Source organism: Monodon monoceros, unplaced genomic scaffold, assembly GCF_005190385.1.
Source record: "Monodon monoceros isolate NGI ecotype Baffin Bay Population unplaced genomic scaffold, NGI_Narwhal_1 Super_Scaffold_4, whole genome shotgun sequence".
Classification (NCBI taxonomy): domain Eukaryota; kingdom Metazoa; phylum Chordata; class Mammalia; order Artiodactyla; family Monodontidae; genus Monodon; species Monodon monoceros.
Window position 1 is genome coordinate 28,651,506 of NW_021703781.1, and position 24,399 is coordinate 28,675,904.

Consider the following 24,399-nt stretch of genomic DNA (forward strand, 5'->3'; position numbering starts at 1 on the left):
TTTATTTATTTTTGGCTGCGTTGGGTCTTGGCTGCTGCGCGTGGGTTTTCTCTGGTTGCGTCGAGTGGGGGCTACTCTTTGTTGAGGTGCGCGGGCTTCTCATTGCAGTGGCTTCTCTTGTTGCAGAGCACGGGCTCTAGGCGCGCCGGCTTCAGTAGTTGCAGCAGGCGGGCTCAGTAGTTGTGGCTCGCGGGCCTAGTTGCTCCATGGCATGTGTCCCCTGCATTGGCAGGCGGATTCTCAACCACTGCGCCACCAGGGAAGCCCCGGGGCCTCAGTCTTAGGCGAACCGTCCAGCCCCACAGGCAGGAGGGGATGAGCGGGCCGTGAGCTGGGTTTCCGAGGAGGTGTACACACGTAAAATGACTCCAGGTGCTCATCAGAGATCTGGTGAACGATTCCTAATGAGGAAAGAATCCAGGCAGGGGTCAAAGAGTGGCTTTGGAAGTGGCTGCCAACCGGCCGGCCGTGTGAGATAATTCCCCGAAGCCAGGCATGGTGCAGAGAGAACACCGAGGGCTTAGAGGCCCGGCTAAAAATACCCCCGACAGCTTCTCCCTGTCACCGTGCCTGGGGCCGCACAGGAAGGCCCTGGCTTTCTACCTTTCTCACCAGGAAGAAAAAGACAACAGCACAAAGGTCCCCCGAGCCCCAGAAAAAACAAAACTTACATAGATTGCACTTTTTTTTTAAGAATGCCACCAGGAGGAGTTGGCTTGCCAGGTGGAGCACGGCAGGGTGGGGAAGACAGCCGGCTCCGATAAATCAGGCATCCCAGGGCGTGCTTAAGTGGCCCAAGAGGCCTCCAAGATTAGCCCGCCGGTGGTGACAGAGGTGGGAGGGAGTGGGCTGCCGTCTGTGCCCCTGGCCACTCACACGTGTCCTGTCTCTCTCCCTGCGTACCCAGGACGAGGAGGAGGAGGCCCGTTGGCATCAGACCGATGCTGCGAGGGGTGTGAGGATTAGAGCCGCCGTCCATCACTCAGCTGCCAGACCTAGAAAGGTAACCCCAGACCCCCGACGCCCTGATGCCTGGGCTGCACTGTCCCCTTCACCTGAAACCTGGCCGGTGCAAGCTGGGGCAGCCGGTAGTGATGGGGCAGGGCCACAGCCAAGGGTTATCAGCCTTTTCGCCCAGCCCTTCTTGCCCTGGGCTTCAGGGCTTCTCTGTAATGCCTTGTGTGTGTCCAGCACAAAATGCTTCTGGGCTTCAGTTTGTCCATCTCTAAAATGGGTCCTCCATTGACTCCAATTCTCGAGGATTCTGTGAATCACTTGGGCCTCCTTGTTATTTGGAGTTAAGCCATCTTTGCAGCCTGGCTCAGTCTGAACTCTGGGGGCATAGCCAAGGGTCCTAGCCCTTGGGGGTATAGCATTAAGGCCACAGGGTCTGCAGGGCCAGACAGGGTTTGAGAAGGGAGGATTTTCCAAGGCAGCCCTGGCTGGAGATGTGTCTCACTGGAGCTGTGGCTGCGGTCTCCTTGGTGGTAGGATTTGAAACTCCAGAGTGATCTCCCTGGCAGCTCTGGGCAAGAATTATCATCTACATTTTCAGACCAGGAGACCAAGGCCCAGGGAAGTTAATGGGCCTGCGGGGGTTCACACAGCAAGCTCTGGCCACACCGCAGCAGCTCAGCTTTATCCTATTCGCTCTGTCAGCCTCTGTGCTTTTACTACACTACACTGGTCTGGCCAGGGAAGTCTGAGCCCAATAAACCACGAGTCTTTATTGTGTGCCCATGGTGGGACCCATCCATCCACCCATCCACCCATCATCCATCCACTCCTCTATTCATTTGTCCATCCTCCCACCCAGCCTGCCTCCTGTCCCACCATCCTCCCATCCATCCATCCTTCCATTCCCTCATCCATCCATCCGTTTATTCGTCTGTCTATATCTATTTGTCTGCCCATTCTTCCAACCGTCCATTTACTCGTGAATTCACACATCAAACGCACACTGGCTCTTATACCAGGCCAGCCCTGCACTAAAGGCTGGGTTTTGAAGATGAATCAGATCCAGCCCTGCCCTGGAGGTGGTGCGCTCTACGATGGAGGTTGATACATGATCTCAGAGCCAGGCTCAATTCCATAAGGTCAGTGCTCAAGGCCCCTGTAGTGTCTGAGACTGCATGAGGAAGGGAGGAGGGGCCACGTGCTGGTAATGCAGGCAGGCATTCAGGGAGTGCTTCCCAGAGGAGGTGGCGTTGTTCATTTATTCATGCCCTAATTGTTTATTGAGAAAGTCTCCCTGCTGGGAACCGCTTGATGTTTTGGAGACACCTCAGGGAATAAAACTGACAAAACTCCCTTTCCTGTGGCGCTGACATTCTCATGAGGAGACATGGATAATGAATGCCTAAAATGTGATATATCATGTCAGATGATGCCAAGTTTTAAGAAGGGAAATTAGGCACTAAAGAAACAGAGACCACAGGGACTTCCCTGGCTGTCTAATGGTTAGGACTCTGTGCTTTCACTGCGGAGGGCCCAGGTGCAGTCCCTGGTTAGGGAACTAAGATCCTGTAAGCCGCGCGGCACAGCCAAGAAAAAAAAAAAAAGAAAGAAACAGAGACTACAGCATGAGTAAAGTGTTCTTTGAAAAAGGATGGTCAAGGAAGACCTCTGACAAGGTGACATTTGAACAGAGACATGAATGCAAGGAGGGAGTGAACCGGGGTGCACTTGGCACATTCATGGAAGTAGCAGGGATGCATGTGGCTGGAGGGAAGTGGAGGTGGGAGGGGAAATCAGAGAGATCCTGGAGGACCCGCTCACATAGTCGGACAAGAGGAGAGCAGGGAGATGGCTGAGAAGCTGTTGCCCACATCCAGGTAGAAGGTGGTGGTGGCTTGGACTAGGGTTGCAGGGAAAGCAGTGGAAAGTATCAAAGTCTTGACTGTATTTCAGAGACCCTGCAGACAGGCTTGTGGATGGATCAGACGTGGAGGATGAGGGAAGGGGGGACAGTCCAGGAAGGCTCTTGGGTTTGGGACAGGAGCCACCGGGAGAACAGAGGTAGCTGTTTTTCTCCGCCGGGAGGGAGGGCTGAAGGCAGCCAAGGAGCTGTGTTTTAGACACGTTAGGTTTGAGGTGCATTTGAGATATCCAAGTGGAAAGGTTGAGAAGGCAATTGGATATATGAGTCTGAGAGGCAGAGAGCGGTCCCGACTGGAGGTATAAATACGGGAGCTGTTGTGTGTGGATGGCGCCGCAAGCCACAAGGCTGATGAGGCCACCCTGGAAGTGAGTGCAGAGAGGGCGCTTCAGAAGCCTGTGTCTGAGTCACGGGGCATCCAGCCCTTAGAGGGAGGGAAGATGGGGTGGAGGCGGTAAAGGAGATGGAGAAGGTGCAGCCAGGGAGGAAGGAGGAGAGCTGAGGGAACAGGCTTTCGTGAACCAGGAAGATTTTGCTGGTAAATTGGGGAAAGGACACTCCCGGTAGAGGGAACAGCATAACAGAGGCTCCGAGGCCTTAATAACAGAGCCATATTTGGAGAGGGGTGGTGGAGAGGGAGAAGGGACCAGAGAAGCTCCCCTCTGTACACCTGGTCACACAGAGGCCAGGGCCCATGGGTGTCTGGCAGGGCTGTATAATAAATGACCCCATGTCTGGGGACCTTCCTTGTCACCCTGGTTGGCACTCCCTGGTCTCAGCTGATGTCTGCGCACTTTGCACTTTCTTTTAAGAAGCTTCGCCTACCTCTCCTGACCTCCCACCGTCCTTCTGGGGCTCTTGGGCCCCTGAGACCTCCCCCTTGCCCAGAGCACTTGTCTGAAAACACAGGGCTCAAGGCAGCAGCTCAGGAGCTGTCGGCAGGGGAAGGGCACCCAACAGCTTCCTATTGAATCTCTAAGCACTACCTGGATCCTTTATCTTAAAAGAAACTGTCGAAACTTCCTGGACTATGAGTGTGTCAGAGCTGCCCGCTCACGCTCAGTTACAGCAGAGGAACTCACTACCTCTAGTGGGCAAACGCGCACGCGTTTGGGTGGGGAAGGGTCAGCCTTTTGTGCGCCTGTGGTGTTTCGCACTCGGTACTCAGCTCTCGGTGGAGAGAATGGCCACGGCTCGGTCAGGGAAGCCTGCAGAGAGCAGCTGCTGCCCGGAGGCTGGGCAGGGGTTCAACCCGGCTGTGAGGCGGGATGGGAGGTGAGGGGAGAGCATGTGGCCGGCCAGCAGGCTGCAGGGGCACAGGCCAGCCCCTCTGCCCCAGCGAACACAGCCCCATGTGCCTGGGATGTGGCAAAGGCCCAGGAGACTTCTCTGTACTGAGTATAGGATGGAGCCAGGCAGGGACTTGGTGACCCCCAGAATCCCTCTGGGAGGTGTGCCTCTGACTCCGGAATGGGGACTGGGGGAGCCATGGGAAGCCGCTCTGATTATGCACGGCTCTGTGGCAGGCCGGTGGCAGGAGGCTGTGGGTAATCTACTTAGTGTGCCAGGCGGACGGGCCAAGTAATCCTGTACCTTTAGACTCACTTTCCTTTAAGCCCCCACCCAATCTCTCCCTAAGTCCTTCCACTGCCTGCGTGACATCTAGCAGGACATCTCCATTGAACAGATGGGTAAACCAGGGCCCGAGAGGAAGAAGCTTGCATGATGCCACAGCTAATAAGTGGCAGGGTGGAGCTTTGAACCGGGTCCATCTGAACCCCAAGCCCGCGCTCAGCGCTGCCTTCTGCCATCTCCCAGCCTCTCCTAGAATATCCAGACTTGCATGCACCTTCATATAAACCACCTGTTCAACATCCCCATTTTATAGATGAGGAAACAGAGGCCCAGAGAATGTAAGACACTTGCCCAGGAGCACACAGCAAGCCAAGGGCAGAACCTATTCCAGAATCTGATCTGGCCCACTGTGTCCACCCAGCTCCACACCCTGTGTGCAGGCCCAGGGATCCCATCCTGGGCCCCACCTACTTCCTCTCGGAGCATCCACTGCCCCTCTGTTTTCCTGCCGCCTTTGGCACTCTCTCTGGTTGAAGGCACCAAGTTCCTCATCAGAAAGCTCCATTGTGCCCATTGTTTAAATATAGATTACTAATGAAATGCCTTTTCATTGCCTTCCCAGTGAATAGTTTCCGTGTAAAGTTAATTTGCAGTGTTATGTAAATTCTGTTTAACTTCAATCAAGTTTCTAATTATGTTTTTACCGCGGTAATTCCCATTTGATTTGTCATCTCCTGTTAGGTATTTAATGTTCGGGCGGGCAGGTTTGCTTTCCCTCTGTCTCTTGGTTTTCCAAGGTCCACTCCCTCCCTGACCCCTGTCCGTCTTTCCTCCTTTGCTCCTGCTTCCTTCGTCCCCTGCCCCTTCCCTGTGAATCTTTCCCACCTCCTCTCCTTCCTTCCCTTCTTCCTCTTGCAGCCATTCCTTCTCCCTTTCCTGTTTCCATCTGCTCTGTCTGGCTCTGTCTCCCTCTCTCTGCTTCCCCTCCTCCCTTCCGCCCTCTTTCCCCTTGTCACCTCCCCCATCTTCCTTCTCTTTCCATTTCTCCATCACTCCTTCTCTCCTGCTCGGTGCTGGGGGCCTGGCCCTGGTACGGTGGGAAGTGGTTAAGAGCAAGGGTGCTGGATCTGTGTGCAGCTCCTGATCTGCCCCTTATGAACGGTGTGACCTTCAGGTTGCCAATCCCTCATCTGTAAAGTGGGGTGACAACATTACCTACCTTGTAGGGTTGTGAGGATTCAGTAAGATAATATATGAAGCAGGGCTTAGCTTAGCGAGGGGGCCTGGTCAGAAATGGCTTTCAATTGAGAACCCTCGGCCACACCCCTTATTTCTCTGTGGGCTTCCTGAGGTGCCTCTGCAGTGGGTGTCTGTGCCACTGGGGTGATGGAGGTCAGGCCTGAGGCCAGGGCAGGGTGGGAGCCAGCCGCAGACCCCCACAGAGATGGTGGCTGTCCCCCCGGAGCAAGGTGTCAGCCCTGCCTGTCAAGAGATGTGGCCTCCTTCTCCTTTAGAGGGCTGGTCTCGGGGCTGTGAAGGTGAACAGGCCTGCTGTTCTCAGGGGGCATCTGAGGCACAGACCCCCAAAGCTGGAAGAGCCCTCGAGACCCTGGCCCCCAGACCTTTCCCAAATGACAGAGTAAAGGCAGAGCTGCTCCCACCAAGTTGGACTAGACACCCCCTTCCTCCCACCCTGGATGCCCCCCAGGCCAGACCATGGACTCTGGCTTCAAAACTGTTGCTCCGGGTACCAGGCCCCGACAGACCTGTCACTGACTCACTTGGAGACTCCCCTCTGAGCTCCGACTCCCCTCCTGCCCTACATCCAACGCTGGGCTTTGGGATTCTCCCTGCCGTCAGCAGCTGGGCGGCCACAGTTTCCCAGCAGGCATCTGCCCTCTGGGTGGGGAGGGCGGAAGGAAAACACCAGACAAGGCCGAGGGCTGGGCGCTCTTCCTCCCCTCCTTCTCCCCCCCCCCCCCCCCCCCCCCCCCCGGCTCTATTCCCATCCAGCACGTCCCTGACACATCCAGGAAGCAGAAAACAAGTGTTTGGAGAAGGCATTCTTCTGGGTGAAGAAAGGCAGGCCCGGTCCCTTGTCCTTCAGACACAGGGAGACCTGAGCTGGCCCAGTCCCGGCCTGCTGGGCTGCGTGATCACCTGACCTGCCGCAAGTGGCTGTGTTTGTGTGTGTGTGTGTGTGTGTGTGTGTGTGTGTGTCTCCCTGGTCCAGGAAACCTTAACCAGTCACGTGGCTGCCTTCCCTGTTTGTCTAAGTAAGCAGTTCAGGCCAGCTGCAGCCAGGAGGCTGAGCCAGGGAGCCAGGGGAGGGGGCCACACTGGTAGGGGCGGTGGACAGAGGGCAGCCCTGAGCCAGGTCCTGGAGTTTTCGGGCCTCTGGATTTGGTGTGGGGAGGCCTGGCCTGGGGAATGGCCACTGCTTCTGACCCCCTACCCTCCCTGGACCTCCCCTACCTCCATCTGTCAAGAAAAGACACTGGGCTTGCTGACTGCAGAGAACGCGCCCAGCCCTGAAACAGGGTTGGGCGGGGGGGCATCCTCTGTCCAGGAGCAGCTCAAAAAGGCCAAAGAGGGACACATGTGCATGCAGCAGCCCCTGTGATGTCCCCTAGAGCGTATTGCTGAGTCCTGGCCCCCTCAGCAGGAGAGCCCAGGTCAGCCCATTGTCATGCACCCAGCAAGCCATTGGTTAATTCAGCAGGTAGGCATTAAGCACCTACTGTGTGCCGGGACCTGGGCTAGGCAAGGGGGTAGGGTTGTCCGCACCCCAGGTCTTCCAGAACCTCTCTGGACCTCCATACCTGTGACATGTTTTCCTCCTGTTGGATGGACAGGATCACCTTTCACAGCAAACACCCTGTGCTCATGTCATGAGGCAGCCATGTCCCACCACACTGCCAGTCCAAGAGGATGAAACCTCAGCGTTGGGCGGGGGACCTCAGGGGAGCTGAGAGACATCGCTGAGTCCCTCGTGGACCAAGCAGCTGGGGCGAGGGTCCCTGTCCTCCAGAGAGGCTGGAGTCAGAGCCAGGCTTCCAGAACAGATGTAGGCAGAGTGCAGAGACCCTGAGCCCGGACATCTGAGGGGCTTCTCCGAGCCCACCCAGGCAGCAGAGCCCAAGGGAATGCCCTGAGTAGGGCCTCCCTCGGCCTTCCTCCATGTTTACCTGACCTGAGCGCTGTGTCTTACCTATAGAGGGCACAGTCCCCCAGGTCCTGGAGGAGGAGGAGGGCTATGGTGGCCTTGGGGGCAGTGCTCTTGAGAGCCCGCCTGGGTTCAAGTGTCTGTTTGTCCCCCTTCCTCCCTGCTGCTTCTGTCCCTCCTTCCTTTGACAGACATTTCCTGGCAACCAAGTCTGTGCCAGGTCTGTGCTCAATACAAAGCACATCCCTGGCCGTGGAGATGCTCACTGCCAAGCCGGCATCAGCAACATCTCAGGGTGGGCTGAGGGCCGGGGAGAGGCAGCCATTGGCTGGGGATCAGGGTGTGGCTGACTCCACAGGCTGCCCTAGGTTCTGGCGAAGCTAGGCATACTTTTCCCCGGATGGACTGAGGCCGATTCTACTAGGTGCCCGGGATGAGGGGCACAGAGAGCTGCCATCAGGGCCACACAGAGCATTGTCGGACCTTGTCTCTGTTGTGATAGGATTTGGGGGTGTTCAACCTGTAAGGGTCCCATGGGCTAATGAGCTCAAGGCCATTCTGATACAGCTGGAAAACTCCAATTCAGAAAAGGAATGGAGGTAGGGTGGCCACTGGTTGAGCTGGTGGCACAGGCCAGCCATCCTGCCACCCATGACTGAATGTGGGTTCTGGCCAGGGGTGGTTCTAAAGCCTGTGTATCTCCAGCCTCAGCTTGTATGCCCCTGGGGTCAGGAGGCTCACTACTGCCCCATGGCTGTCTCAGTAACTCTCCTTGGTAACTGGTGCCCTGGCCGCCCACCAGGCTGTAGTCTGGCTTGTCTTCTACCCTGCCCACCTCAGGCCCACAGACCCCTGAGGCTTTAGCCTCCTTAACCTGGTCCCTCCCAAGCTTCACTGCTTCCAGGAAGAGCATCCAGCTGGGCCCGCAGACAGCCCCATCAGGGCCTGTTTGATTGGACTAGTGTGGACATGTCATCAGTGTCCTGCGTTGGGCAGCCGAGGTGAAGCCAAAGTCAGCCCCTGCCCGAGTGAGCAGGGTCCCACCTTCCCAGCACAGCCCCTGGGGAGGCCCTTGAGCTGCCCACGGAGCAAGCAGGAGACCTGGATCCCAGCTCCATTCCTGTCCCCAGGGTGATCTCAGGCAAGGCCCAGCCCCAGTCAGCCCAGACCACCTCCTGTTCGCGCTCCTCCCCAGCACTGAGCTACAAGAGGCCTTTGTCTACGGTGGGCCCTCCGCACTTCCTGGCCTGTTTGCTTTCTGAGTCGCCTGTTTGCCAAGCAACCTTGAGAGAGACCTGAGACGCTTCTCCCATAGCCTGTGCCCTGGGCTGAGGGCCTTTCTTCAAACCTCTTCCCCCTCACTGGGCCAGGCCACTAACTTCTCCTTTCCCACCACCTCCTCACCTGTGGACAGGTGAGTCCCCAGCTCGTGAGGCACACGGAATGGGTTGGGTTCACCTGGAGACCATGGGTGGTCCCACAGCCCCTGGACCGAGTTCCCATCCCACCCAGAACCTGACACTTTTAAGGATCCAGGCATCCAAAACTGGGGTGGGGGGTTGAAGGTGTCTTACTCTGGGTGCTGCTCCCATGGTTTGACATCACATTGTCCCTGGTGTGGGGACTACCCTGCCCAGCTTCTGCAGAGGTACCAACTGTCCCTCGTCTTTGACCCCTGGGAAGTTCTGCCTTTGAGGCCTGAGATCCATCCTTGCTCAGCTTCTCCCCTTGTCCTGGTCGCTTCAGCATGGCTCCTGCCCGAAGTGGGGGAAGATGGTGATCTGATTCCTACAGCCTCTACTCAGCTGTGCCTGAAGCTCTGGGAATAAAACCCAGTAGTGCTTTTTTGTCAAGGCCTCTTGCTAGGAAACAAATAGCTGGAGGTCTAGAGGTCAGAGGCTAAAGGCCACTGAAGAGGCCAGGGCAGCTGCGCACTCCTGCCCCAGGAAAGTTTGGTGCTTCTGAGGAAGCCTCCACAGGGCCCTGCTCTCTCCTGGTCTGGGCGGGGCCAGTGAGACAGGAAGCCAGGGCAGGCCCGGAGGATGGGACTCAGGGTGGCCTGGGCCTGAGCCAGGGATGAGGCGAAACCCAGCCCTGGCCTGGTCCCAGGGCCACAGGCACACAGGTCACCCACCCAACAGGAAACCCTGCCCGGCACCCTCTTTGTCCCACCCCGTGTTTCCCGCGGGTGGTGCTTCTACTGTTTCCCGTGGGAGCTGCTGCCAGGAATCATGCCCTCTTGAGAAAGGAAGCTGGACCTCAGGCTCGCAGCTGCCCTGCCTCTGACCTGTTCTAACCCCCTCCCAGGGCCTCCCGTTGGTGGAAGCTCTGGGTCCCTGCCCGTCCCTCACCCACACATGCTGGTGACTTATCTTCTCCTAGATGATCAGTCACCTTTAGGGGCCTGGCAAGAGAAACCTCATAGTGGGTCCAGGCCTGGGAGCCTGGAGAGCAGGGTTTTTGTCTGGGTTCCACCACCAGCTTGCTGGTGCACGTGGGCTAGTCACTCACCCACTCTGGGCCCCATCTGTAGAAAGGGGAGAGGAAGAAGCTTTGCCCAGCTAGGAGCATCCCATGGGATAAAGGGTTTGGAGGTAGGATGAATCTATACCCTATAAGGACAACCAGGTTTGGGGTTAACTGCCCCAGATACCCCCCCACCCCCAACGCATCTCAGATATCTCTATATCCAGCCCAGTGGGGAACAGTGTCTGTGATGGCCCCCAAGCAGGGAGTGAGACGTGAGTGGCTGCCAGTGTCGCCGTGGGGGGTGGGGGTAGTGATGCTGGCATCACCCGTCTCTGGGTCATCCCACTGACGACACGGGGGCAAGCTGGGCATCTGTGCCTGGGCAGGAGCCCTCCCTCCTCCCTCCTCCCTCCTCCCAGGACCTGAGAGGGGGAACATGCCAGCTCTCTCTGCTCTGCCCTGCTCAGGCAGATGGGCCAGGGTGACAGCTTGTGGGCCGAAAGCTGGGGAGGGTGCAGTGCCGAGGGGCAGATTCTCCTGCCACTCTCCAGCCCTCTTCCTTCCCCTGGTAGGTGCTCTGAGGACTTCAGTTTTCCTTTGGTTGTGATGTTGAGTGTAAGGTGCAGGGAGGAACAGGGCAACGATACTAAGAGCTGCAAACGCTTCTGTAGCACTCTGTGGAGGTGCTGCTCCGATCCTTTATCTACAGGAATTCACGTTCACTGTGACAGCATCTCTGAGGTCACTACTCCTGTTGTCCCCACTTCCAGAGGAAGAAACTGAGGCACAGCCTTGTGAATCGACCTGCCCAGGGTGGTTACACTGGGATTGAACCGGGCAGCTGACTGCAGAGCCCGTGCTCTTGGCCACTGTGCTGCACAGCTTCTCTGACCCACCTCCCCCGACCAGGTACCCCCAGCCTAAGCCCAGCCCAGTATCAGGGGTTGCAGCTTGTTCCCAAAGGGGGATGAAGGGAGGGTCAGGATGCCAAGGCGAGCAGACCCAAGTCGCCATGGCATTGGGTGAGCTAACAGACTCGGGGTCACCCTGACCTTGTGGACCAGCTAAAAGCTTGTTAACAACAGGGAAGACCGTAGGTCCAAGCAACCCAAGCCCCTGCGCTGTGTGGTGACAACTCAGCCTCCAGTGGTCTTGGACACGTTGCCGCTCTGAGCCTCAGCCTCCACGTCTGTCAAATGGGCCTTTCAGAGCCAGTGGCATAGGGAACTGTGAGGAGTCCTTGAGGTTCTGGGAACACAGTGTCTGACCCCTGTGGCTCCTCGCGGGGGGGTGTGAATTTCCTTCCCAGTGAGTCAGGCCACAGGGACGGGGACATTCCTGGCAGCAGGATTAATGTGGGCAGGGTGCCGGGGTGGGAGCCCAGACGTTACGGGTCAGAGTCAGGCTGGGGCCTTGAGTATGAGGATGAAGAGTTGGAGCTGACCTCGTAGACAATGGGGAGCCATTGAAGTTCTTGGCCAGAGGAGTAATGCGTCCTTGGGGAGAGGAACCTGAGAGCAAAAAAACCTAACATGCTCTTCCAGGTGTGGGGCCCCGATGCAGAGGGCGTCACATGGCTGAGAGAGTTGGCCCTGGTGGGTGTCAACGCCAGCTTTCCTCCTGGGCGCGTGGTCCGCAGGGCGCTGGCCAGCACAGGCTGCGGGTGTGGGCACCGCAGAGAGGAGCAGAGGCAGCGCATATGCCTCTTCCTCTGCGTGTCCCGGAGTCCCCCCAGCTCGGGTTGTCCGGGTTTCCCACCCAGCTCTGGGTGGGGCCCCGCCGCTCCTTCCTCCCTCTGTGGCTTTCTGGTCCTAAATGGCAGGGGACTCTGGAGGTTGCAGCGGGCTGTGGAGCGTGAGCCGGGGTGGGGACACTGGCGGTGGGTGGAGTCACGGGATGGGTGGCCGTGAGTCAGGCATTGCTGGGCCTGTGTGTCATCTGGCTGCGTGCTGTTCTGCCTTCCCTGCGTCTGTCTGCCTCATCTCTCCCACCGGCGTCTGCGCCTGTGGGCTGCTTTGCTGGGACCACAGTGCCATTTCCAAGAGCTCCAAGCCCACGATGGAGAAGTCAGAGGAGCTGGACTCCAGGTCCCAGGCTCCCCCAACATGCAGGGTGACCTTGGACATGTCCCCTCCCTGCCTGAGCCACCATTTCTCCGATTGAAGAGTGAGGGTGGGGCTGCCCAGGGTTTCTCAGCTCCTGCTGTACATGAGATCCAGGGCAGCTTTGAAAGATAGCACACCCCAGACCACTTAAATCCCTGGGGCAGGGCCTGGAGCCTGGGCGGGAACCTCCGGCCTGGACGGGCTGCTCTCCCCACCCTCCCCAGGGCCCCCGCCCCAGGCAGCACCGTGGACCAGTGTGTGGATTCTGGAGCCCAGGGCCTGCACTGGATCTAGCTCTGCCACTTTCTAACACCATGGGCAAGTGACTTCATGTCTCTGAGCCTCAGTTTCCTCATCTGTGAAATGGGGACGACCTTACCGCTTTATAGAATCGCCATGGGGACTAATGGGTTAACCAGCATAGCCAGTGCCTCTTAGAGCCGGGCCTAGGATGGATGTGGTGAGCACTGTGCACGTGTCAGCTGCTGTGTTCTCTGATCTAAATCTGTTTTCACACCACCCCTCCCATGACTGCTCATTCATTCATCCATTCATCACTGCTCAAACATTCTGGGGGCAGGCCCTGTGCTGGGTGCTGTGGACGACAGGAGGGAGACACCACTGTGGGGCTGGCCTTGGCCTGTCCAGGGGTCCAGTGCCAGAGGGCAGCTTCTGTCAGTCCCAAGGATTGATGGGCAAGAATCCCACAAAGTTGCTGGGCTGAGGGAGCCCCTTTCTTGAAGAACACACAGAGACCTCAGCCTCACGGGAGAAGGAGGGACATCGTAGGCTGGTCCTGACGGCCTCAGCTGGGAAGCACCTGGGAGTCCTCAGTGCCTCCTGGCAGGGGCCCTGGGACGCTCTCTGGGTGTGTGATGGCTCAGAGAGGGCTGGGCCCTGGGGCTGCCCAGGAAGGCAGAAGCAGCCCTGGTAGGCAGTGAACAGAACAGGGAACCTCCTCGGAGCCCATCGCCAGACCTGGCCCCATCCTCCATCTCCTAGAGTCCTCCCAGCAACCCAGGACATTAGGTGGGCACTAATACCACTTTACAGATGGCAGATGGAGGCTTCAAGGGATCGGGAGGCACTTGCCCAGGTCAGGGAGGGTATGTGCCAAAAACAGGCTTGGAGCCCCCCTCGGTGTTAGAAAGATCCGATGGGACCAGTCAAGCTTCCCTGGGTGGCTGCATCAGTGGAGCATCTTGGGACAGGCTGCAGAATGCAGTTTGGTGATTAACACACCCTGCAATCCTTTTCTTCCCCAGCCTTCCCAGCAGCGACCCTGCAGACCATGACTGGGCTGCCCTTGCAGGGAGGGCTGGCGTCCCTACAAATAGCATGAGCTCCCATGGCCTGGCTCCTCCGAGGGCCAGGGGTTGGGCGCCCTTACCCCAGTGCAACCTTCTCCCTCCCCATTGCACCGTGAGTAAACTGAGGCAGGGAGAGATGCAGGGACTTGGCTGAGGCCACATGGCTTGCAAGCAACAGAACTAGGACTTCATCCAGGCCTGGGTGACGTTCGTGCCCGTGCTCTGACCCGCTACCTCCTGCAAGCGAGAACAGCGCTCTCCTTTGTCTGGCATCTGTAAATCTGGGCCTTGGCCATCAGACTGGCCTGGCCCACGTGTGACCAGAATCCCAGAGGGATGCCTGTTTGGGGAGTGTGATCGCCGGGGGCTGGCCCCTGGCCCAGGACACGGATGGTCAGGAACACTTGGTGCTAGCATTTTGCATGTGCTGTCAGGAGTGCCCGTGCCCTTCAGCCCCTTGACCTTCCCGCCTGCCCTGGGCCTGGAGTCCAGGCTGCCCTGTGGAGCGGACAGCTGACGGGGCTGCCCAGTCCTGCACCAACCATGGGTGTCATGTCAGCTCAGCCAATCTTCCAGCCAGTGTTAGCCCAGACCAGGAAACTGAGCCCTGGAGGGACAGGGGGCTTGTGCGTGAGTCCTCAGCTCCTCAGTCTAACCTCCAACCAGAGCTGGCCTGGCTTCTCGTCCTGTCCCTCTCTGAACTTATGTCCCCTCCTCTGCAAGGTGGCAGGCTTAGACTGAGGACCTCCACGGACTCTTCTAAGCGCCTCTGCAGGCCCAGTGAATGCTGCAGGGCATTTGGGATCGAGGGTATCACAGGGGTGAGGTTGAGATGGGCAGCACAGGGCCCTGCCACCCTAAGCAGAGTGGGCGGGGCAGGAGACAAAGCCTGTAAGAGGGGCCACTGGCAGAAAATTCAGTTTAAATCATCAGCATTGGGAGTGGCAAGCACCCACGTGGGTGGCAGGGTCCCTGGTTTGGCCAGCCCCAGCCAGGTGCCCCTCTGGGCAAGGCCCTGGCCCCTGGGGAGAGTGAGGCTTATGCCCACCCATGGGGCCTGATGACATGGTGGGTGTGGAAGAGAGCCCCTGGCACAGAGCTTGTACCTGGAGGATGCTCAACACCTTTGTCTGTTCTGTGGGGAGGGACTGGGGGCCCCCCTCCTGGGAGCAGGTGACCCTCAGGAAGCCTGTCTCTGGGGAACAGACCCACCGGGCTGGCTCTTGAATCAGCCTCAGAAGGGGCCTGAAGCCAGGATTCATCTTCTCGGGATCTTTCTCCATCTTTTTGGTAAGAGATCCAGTGCCTCCCTCCCCAGCAAGACCCCAAGTCTTCACTTGGCAGCAAAGCTGAGCCAGTGAGAACAATGACGCTCCGTATTTACCAAGCACTTCCTGTGCAAGTGCAGTGTGGGCATAACCTTGTTAAGTCCTTAAAACTCTGTGAGAGGAAGGACTCATTATCCCCATTTTACAGATGAGGAATCTGAGGCCCAGAGAGGCTGTTTCTTGCCCAGTATCACAGCTCAGTGGATAGCAGAGCCACTCTACACACACCTTCTGTTGTGTCAGAGTCTAGAGCCACATTATGTGCCCTTAGTCCACGCTGTACCTCCCCCCTTGATTAGAGGAGAAATTGTTCATTTGACGGCTTGGGAAGCCCTCTTCCTCCAGCAGGAGTGAGCCACGAGTCACAGCCAACTTCTGTCTGGTCTCAGTTTGCCCCATTGCGCAAGCCCGACATCAAGAGGCTGGTTGGCTCGGCACACACGTGCGCCATGAGCCAGGGCACCTCTGAGAGGCAGGTTGGGTGAATGTCATTCCTCGGGGCCTGGATTGTGCTCGTGGAGAGGGCGAGGGCTTTCCCCTCTGATAGGCCTCTCCAGCCTGGCCTTGATAACACAGCAAGTTGGAATTGGGCTCTGGGTGAAGCTTTGGCGGGGCCCCCGGGGATGTGTCTGCATGTGCCCTTGAACGCAGCTGTCCCCTGCTCCTGATTTCATCTATCATTTTCTCTTCAGTCTGAGGCTTTTCTCCTGACAAGCCTCTGGGCCTTCGCCCAGGAGGGGTGCCCTCCTGCCTGAGAGGCTCTTCTCAAGAGCATGATGCCCTCAACACCCCGTTTTGCTGCCCTCTAGCCCTCTGTCCTAGAATTACTCTGTGTCTTGCCCGCCTCGCATTAGACAGTGTGCAGACACCCTTGGGAAGCATCCAGGCCAGCGACGTTGGCCTTCGACCGTGCCCTCCTCTCCCCACCCATCCTCTCCTACTCTTTTCCCTCTCCTTCTCTTCCTTCCCTGGCGCAAAGTAGGCAGTGTCATTAGCTGTCGGGAGAAGGAAATGGATGGATGGATGCATGGCATAAACAAACATGAAGGGGAAGCAACCTGAGTGTCCATCGACAGATGAATGGATAAAGAAGATGTGACACATATATACAATGGAATATTACTCAGCCATAAAAAGGAACGAAATTGAGTTGTTTGTAGTGAGGTGGATGGACCTAGAGTCTGTCATACAGAGTGAAGTAAGTCAGACAGAGAAAAACGAATACCATATGCTAACACATATATATGGAATCTAAAAGAAAAAAAAATGGTCATGAAGAACCTAGGGGCAGGACAGGAATAAAGGCACAGACGTAGAGAATGGACTTGAGGACACGGGGAGGGGGAAGAGTAAGCTGGGACGAAGTGAGAGAGTGGCATGGACATATATACACTACCAAATGTAAAATGGATAACTAGTGAGAAGCAGCCACATAGCACAGGAAGATCAGCTCGGTGCTTTGTGACCACCTAGAGGGGTGGGATAGGGAGGGTGGGAGGGAGATGCAAGAGGGAGGGGATATGGGGATATATGTATATGTGTAGCTGATTCACTTTGTTATACAGCAGAAACTAACACACCTTTGTAAAGCAATTATACTCCAATAACAATAAAGGTGTTAAAGAAAAAAACAAACATGAAGGAACAACCCCTAGAGGTCCGTTTATAGCCCCCATTTTCCAAATGAGGAAACCAAGTCTCAGAGATGTTAGGTGGGCAGAGAGGTTTTGGAAGCCCCTACCTTTCCCAACACCCTCTGCTTCCATCCCCGCGGTACCAGGTGTGGCCCCAGGTTTGTGCTGGGCGTCTCCTGACCACCAGAGCTTTTCCCACCTGGAGGCATCCCTGAGGGCCCAGCAGCAGACTTGTCAGGTATACACTTCATTCAGCAGAACCTCCCAGTCGGCCCTGCCCCAGTCACTTGCGAAGTTTCCACGCAGGAGAGAGGGAGGCGGGAAGCCAAGGGGCACGCAAAGAGGGGCATGCAGCGAGAACCTGCAGGGCAGGGCCAGACAAGACACACTGGGCTTCCCGGGCCTGGGTACGGGCAGGCTGTCAGAACAGCTCAGAATATTCTCAGCAGAAGTGAAGACATACAGGATTATTGAAGCAAGGGTAGTTTGTGATTCTCAGGCAGCCCTGGCCAGGAGTTTCCCCAGACCCCAAGCCACCAGCTTCATAGGTCTCTTTACTTATCTTTTCCTTGAGGCCAACTGCAGCTGCTGTCCTTTGGGGAAAAGACTCAGGATTTCAGGCCTCCCCTGAGCACTCTGGGCCGCCCAAGCCTCTGTGCTCAACCCCGCTGTCCCTGGAGTGAGTACGAGGGTCTCACAGCTGGAGATAACCAGGCACCCAGTTTTAATTATATGCGAGGAGAAAGAAAGAAACACCGTCCAAATGTCTGGAAGTTCTGGGCAGGGAAAGCTCACTTGGGGGAACTATCAGGGAAGGCAGCCTGGTGTAGGCGGTCCTTTGGGCACCGGAGGATGGACAGGGTTCCGATGGGCAGAGCTGGGACCACAGAGCTGTTGAAGGCGTGGTCTGGGGCAATAAGACAGTGCACGTTCTACCACTTCCAGCTGCGTGACCACTGGCATCTGCTGCAAAGTTTCTTCATCTGTAAAATGGGTCTTGCAGTTCCCTGGTGACAGAATCGTGCTGAAGACGGAGTGAGGCAATGAGAGCTTCTGGGGCTGTTGAGGAAGGGCCCTGGCAGGTGGGGCAATCTGCCGGTTTGTCACATCTTGAGCACAATGGGTGTGTTTGTGTGTGTGTCATTGGCAGCAGGTATGAGTATCTGAGGCCTGGTGACAGCCCTGAACTGCAGGCCAAGAGGTGGCATTGGTGTAGCCCCTGCTACCACACGGGGTGGTCCAGCTCCCTGCCCCAGTGGCCTGTGGGTAGGTCGGTGTTCTGGCCAGTGTCCTGCTCTACAGGGTCAGCCTGGGGCCTCCCCTAGTGGGTGAGTAGTTAGAGAGACAATTCAGAGCTGCCTTTTTCCTCCTGGCCATCAGGCCTTGGTTTCCACATAGGCCCAATTAAAACTGGGTGACTGGTTATCTCTGTCTCTTCCCCATGTCTGGATTCCCCCAGCTTGGTGAGGTCAGAGAACATGTATTCCAGGAATGTGGGAGGCGGGACAGCCTGCCTGGTTTGGATAACCACTGGGGTAAATATTTGCCTTGCTCCTGGAGCCAGCACTGGCTGCCCGGGTAGGACGACGGGCCTGTTCCCAGGGTCATGTAAGGGGATGCTTCCCTGGGTGGGTCTTGGAGGTGAAGGAGCCCGCGCCTCCCGGGTGAGCCTGGGAGCTGGGTCTGAGGCCACCCTGCCTGTGCAGGGCCCCTGAACCAGCAGCTGTTCGGCCCATCTGTAAAGTGGGGGTAGGCAGAGCTGCCTGGTCCAGCTCAGGTGAGGCGGACCAGCCCCCCGTGAGAGCCAGTTCAGGTCAATCAGTTCAGCCAGTGGAGCAGCAGGTTGGATCCGGTTTGGGTGGGTGCCCACATGACCGTGTTCTGGTCCCCACTTGACCACTTATGACCTTGACAGTTAACCTCTCCCAGACTCTAACAGTCACCATTCGCTGACCTGTTCTTACGTGGCACCTGCATCTACATACCCGTGTCTCGTTAACCCCTCACAGCCACCAGGGCATGAGGGGCACGTGTGTGTGGTTAGCAGCAGATGACAAGAGCCCTGAACTTCAGCTCAGCAGTGCCACTCGTGTGGTCCCCTGCCCTGCGACCACAGCGGGGCAGTCCAGTCCCCTCTCCCAGAGGCCTGGGGATAGGTCAGTGCTCTGGCTAACATCAGGCTCTACAAGGTCAGCCTGAAGCCTCTCCTGGTGGGTGAGTCTCTGGAGGGGCAGCTAGTCCCTGTTTAGAGAGGAGATGATCAGAAATGCCAAGTGACTTGCTCAAGGTCACCCAGCATTAAAGGGCAGAGCAGGGATTCAAACCCAGCTCTACCCACCCTTGCCCTCGACCTCACCACTGAGGCTAGGGCCGGGCTCCAGGCCAGAATGTGGGCTCCCTTGGTGGCTTAGAGAACAACTGGTCACTTAGCCACGGGCACAGAGCCCTCATGATGCCCCACATCCTGGACACCCTGTGGCACGGGCACCTCTGTCCTCCAAGAATCCCTAGTCAGCCCTGCATCTCTCTGGGCCAGCCCCAGCCCCAATCAGCTTGGCCTGGTGCCTCCACCCAAGCCCACACCCAGGTGGGTCCTTCCTCCCAGGGGATCCATTAGAGGAGGAGGGGATGGGAAGGTGACTGTGGCTGGGAGAATCCATCTGAGTCCTGGGACAGTCCCCACCCCTGAGTGACCTCTGCCAGACCCAGCCTTGCCACTTTCCAGCTGCAACACCCCTGGCAGCTCTACCCTCCCTCGGAGCTCAGTGTCCTGCTCTGTAAAATGGGTATCTTTCCCGCCTTGCCCTGCCCCCGGGAGCGCCAGACGCGCGATGAGAGCGAAAGCACGCTTCAACACGTGATCTGCACACTGCGTCTTCTGCCCCTTCCTGCCCTCGCAGCCAGAAGTGGCCCTGTGGTCAGAGCGTCCCCCTCACCCAACCCGGAGTAAGAGTCCTGAGCTGAGGATGTCCAGGAGAGCCCTTTGGGCAGTGGGGCACCTATCCCTCTGGGAGCCTGGATGGGCCCTACCACCCCCCTGGGCCCTGAGTCTCAGGCTGTGCACCACGCCATGGTACCGAGGGCCCGTTAAACAGTGAACACTTACCTGCGTGGATCCATGTCCTTTATGGTTGTGGTCTGCTCAGGCTGGGAGCAGGCACGGGACACCTGTCCCTGGTCTCACCAGGTGGCCAGACCCTTACAGGCTGTGAGGCTCACCTAAGGGCACCCAGGGGGCTGGGGCTGGAGATGGATGATTTCACCTCTGTGTTCACAGCCCCACCTGGGCCTGAGCTCCCCCACCTCCACCCTAACATGTTTGAGCAGCCAGTGTGAGTGAGGCCCAGCACAGGGTCAAGGGAGCCCGGGTGTCCAGTGCCAGCTGGGCAGGGTGTGGGCTCCCTGGCTGGTCATCTGGTAGTGGGCAGAGTCTGAGTGTCAGCAGACCACCCGCTCATGTCCGGGCTCTGTTCTTATTACTTATTCGCTCCTTACTACCTGCATGACCTTAGGAAGCTACAGAAGCTCTCTAGGCCTCGTGTGTAAATTGGGCGTGCTCTTTAGTTTCTACCTCATAGCATTTCACCGAGGGCTAAAGGAATATCCCAGGCATAACCCCTAACGTGGACCCAATCAAGGTGAGCTCCTAGTCCTTTCTCCTTCCCAGGTTGGGGTCCAATACAGGTTTATGGGGAAAAGGGTCAGTCCCCAACCAGGGGAGTTCATATCCTAGTGCCCCCTCTGTGTGGTGCCCTTGCTGTGTGACCTTGGACAAGTCTCTTCCCCTCTCTGGTCTGTTTGCCCCTTTGCCCAAGCCCAACAGCAAAGAACTGGGGATGGCTGGGGGCAGAGAGGCACGAGCATGTGCGCCATAGTCCAGGCGCCTCTGCGAGGCAGGATGGGCAGGCGTTGTTCCTTGGGGCCTGGATGTCGCTCACCGAATGAGCGAGGATTTTCCGGCTTCTGTCTCAGCTGCCAAAATAAGTATTTTCTCTTTGCCAGTGGGTCTGCGGCCAGCTTGCCTTTGGGAAAGGCCTGAGCTGTGGGCAGTGGGGAAGCAGGAGGCTGATTTCCAGTTCTCCCCCAGCCACTGACTTGCTGCGTGACCCCGGGACGGGGGCAGGTGCTGCTGTCTCCAGGCCTCACTTTCCTCCTCTGTGAAATGGGAGAGTTGGAGTCAAGGGCCGTTTGTGTCCCCATGGCTAGCAGAGTTTGGGGACTGCCAGAGTCAAAGAGTCAGGACGCAGAGATATTCTCTTTCCCGTGTGGGGTGGAGGTACCAGGCTGGGCTGTGGGAGCCTGGGCCTCAGGACCCCAGCGCTCCATGGAGGCCGGCGCCAGCTCCTGCAAGGTAATTTAGCCTCCGCTGACATGGCCGGAAAGCTACCTGCCTGTCCGGCACTCATATGCCTTACCTTATACTGTCTGTACCACTCTTAGAGGGAGGACCCCTCCTTCTCTCTATATTGCCTCCCACTGATAAGGAAACAGAGGCACAGAGAAGTTTAAGAAATTGTCCAAAGCCACATGGTAAGGGGATGAAACCAGGACTTGAACCAGATCATTTTTATCATTGAGCCCACCTCTCAAATGCCAGGCCTTGGTGCCCTTTATTGAAGCCATAGGCACCCACTTCACTCCCTGGGAGACCCTGCCTGCTGCACAGCGGGTCTGAGGCCTCCGCCAGACCCTCACATGTGTGGGAGCCCACAGTTAATGTGGCCTGTGCACGGGCCTCATCCTAAGAGGCGCTCAGCCGTGTAGGCAGGTTTCCCGTATCTTTTTTTTTTATTATTTAATATTTATTTATTTATTTGGCTGTGCTGGGTCTTAGTTGCGGCCTGTGGGATCTAGTTCCCTGACCAGGGATGGAACCCGGAGCATGCAGCCTTAGCCACTGGACCACCAGGGAAGTCTCATGGTTTCCCGTTTCTTAGAGGAGGGCATGCAGGTGCAGGGAGCGTGGCGATCACCCGGAACCATCGAGCGAGGTGCCTTCATAGCTGGAACTCAAACTCTGGGCTCTGTGGCTCCCACCCTGCAGCCAGGACTCCAGAGAAGCCTCCCTGCCAGGCCCCTGGGTCTGGTCCTCCTGGATTCCCGTGGGGCCCGGTGGGTAGGGAGGAGAGGGGAGTACTGGTGACTCATTGTGGAGATGGTGCAGCTGGACCCACTGCCATGGGGGGCAGGGGGACTGGGGTCCCCACATCCCCAGTGCATCAGCGGATCCTGCCACTGCTGCCTTCTGCTCCCTCTCCTCTGAGCACCACTGTCGCTGGCCCAGACCCCTGGGGCAGCCCCCCCACTGGTTTCCCTGGCTCGTCCTGTCCCTTCTAAGCCCTTCTCCCTAGCAGCCATGGGCATCTGTTCAGACTGGACCTAAGCTCATGTCCCTCAGCTGCTCAGACTCTCTCATGGCTCCCGTCCACCCTCGCAGTGATCAGGCCAGCCTCCTGGCTGTCACTCACCCCACCCCTCCTTCCCCTACCGCACCCACCACACCACCCATTCTCAAGTCTTCTGCTGAGCCAGTCCTCTTACCCTATCTTGGAGTCTTCACATATACTCTCCCCTGCGCCTGAAACACTGTTCCATACATCTTGGCCTGCCTCTCTCTGGCTTATCCTTCAACTTTACTTCCCCAGAGAGACACCCCTGAAACTTGAGTTTATGCTGTGTACGGTCACCCTTGTACTCGTTCTTTCTGGCAGACATCACTTGTAATTATGTATTGTTTGGTTCTTTGCCTATTATCAGAGTTCCTGCAGGTCAGGGACCACTATCCTGTTCACAGCTCAGGGTGTTTGCTCAATGTCTCTTGACTGAATGAACGAATGTCGAGTGCTTCTGTCACCATATGTCCTTAGATCCTCCCAGAAACCCTAGGAGAGATCATTGTGATCCCATTTAACAGGTGACAGAACTGAAACCTGGAGAGGCCGGGAGCTTATCCACGATCACATAGCCAGTAGCTGGCAGATGTGGGGGGTCAGGGGCCTGTTTGTGTCAGGGCTCCCCAGCATGATGCCCCTTTTCCTCTCCATCCTTCAGATTCCCCATCTGTCAAGTGGGGACGAATGGTTTGGCCGGCAGTAAACGTTCCAGCAGGTGGGCAGTGTGGCTGGGGTGGGGTGGGGAGATGTGGCAGCAGGTCATTTCTGGGGCCCCTGCTGTGAGTGGTCCCTGACCACCCTTCTCATTGCAGCAGGATGGAGCTGGAGTGAGGCAGAGGGGCCGCCAGCTGCTGACCGGCACGTGGGACGCTGGTGATTCGTGGGTCACTGAGGTAGGTGTGTGGCTGGGCTGGGGGTGGGCAGCTTGGCCTGGATGCTTGGGGAAGGGGCAGTATGTCCTGAGTGGGGGACAGGTGCCGGCCCCGGCACACTGCGCCTTTGACTGTGGCACAGCCCTCATGGGCGGGATTGGGTGCAACACCCACCCCGTCCCCACTGAGACCTCGTCGGCCCCCAGAGGGGCCTCGAGGGGCCTCTTAGGCCTGGCCTGTCTCTACAGTGGTTGCCAGGGCAGGGGCGGGGAGATGCACACAGAAAGAGGGGCAAGTTTGGCGTCCCCGGCATTGGCACAGCAGCCCTGTCTGTGCCACTCAAGCCTGTGGCACATGGGCTTCGTTCACCGTAAGCAACATGGCAGCTACACGGGAAGAGGCCCGGGTGGGCAGAGAGGCCTATTCGCCGGGCTGGGTGCTGTGGCTGGCCCACCCCCTTCTCTCCCACAGTCGCACTGAGGTGCACACCTGAGCGCTCACAAGTCTCTGGGCTCTGGGGTCAGAGTGCCTGCGTGCAAATCCTGGCCCGGCCACTCGTCCACCATGACCTTGTGCGGTTTCTTTGTGCCTTGGTTTACCTGTCTGTAAAAGAGGGATTGGGATCACAGCACCGGCGCCCACAGGTGCACTGGCACAGCTGGCACACAGTAAACGCTCTGGACCTATCACTTTCCTTAGCAATGAAGGGCCCCTTCCTTCTTCTTGCACACCTCAGTTCCCACCATCCCTCCTCCCTGAGGGCCCACCAGTGACGGGATAGAGACCAAGTGGTCGTCCAGCCTGATGAGGGAGGGGGCTTGGGCCCCTCAGGGAACTCCCGGGAACAGCTGGAGCCCGAAGGTCCCGAGCTGAGCCTCCCGGGCCTGCCTCCGGCCCGGACACCAGTGTGTCTCATCCCAGAGTGGCATTTCAGGGTTGATGACACTTGGCCCTGTGCCAGAGGGCAACCCGTGTAATCCCTCTTTACTCTGTGGCTCCCAACCCAGAGATGGGAGGCTGTCACAGAAATGCTGACTTGGGCCAGGGCCTTTTGTCCCAAGGCTCTGGGGCCCAGCCAGGGGAGCCCGAGTCTTCGTCCTGACGTGAGGCCCTGCCCGATCGTCTCCCTGCTGCCCTCAGCATCTCTCCTGAGGCCCCACTGCTCCCAGGTACCCACAGGCAGGGCCAGGCGAGCCCTGGGGATCCTCTACGCTTCAGCCAGACTCTGGAACCAGGGAGCAGGCCTTGATCTCCCTTCCTGCTGTAGGAAATGCTGACTTCCTCCTATCAGCTGCACGACCTTGGGCAAGTCCTTTCCCTTTTGTGAGCGTTCTCATCTGAAAATGAGGACAATTATACCAACGTTTCTGAGAGGGCTGTTACGAGGATGCTTGGAAGCCTGGAATATTTTAAGTGTTGCAGCTTGGTGAGAGTCGGCTGTGTACCAGGCACTAGGCTCCTTAAATACATATTTCTCTACACAGTAATCCCATGTGGAGGTATGTTGAATGCCTCATTCTCCAGGGGCTCAGTGTGGTTAAGAAACCCATAGAGGGGCTTCCCTGGTGGCACAGTGGTTGAGAGCCCGCCTGCTGATGCAGGGGACATGGGTTCGTGCCCCAGTCCGGGAAGATCCCACATGCCGCGGAGCGGCTGGGCCCGTGAGCCA

General features: G+C 57.6%; 1 protein-coding gene across 3 annotated transcripts in view; it reads left to right on the forward strand.

Moving 5' to 3' along the window:
• Positions 1-904: 904 nt before the first annotated feature.
• Positions 905-24,399, forward strand: part of ZMIZ1 (zinc finger MIZ-type containing 1) — a 166,493-nt gene continuing 142,998 nt past the window's right edge. For all 3 annotated transcript variants that reach the window (XM_029244579.1, XM_029244582.1, XM_029244580.1), the window contains exons 1-2: positions 905-1,003; positions 22,671-22,751. The gene's annotated coding sequence lies outside the window, so the exon portion shown is untranslated. The remainder of the gene's footprint in view (positions 1,004-22,670; positions 22,752-24,399) is intronic.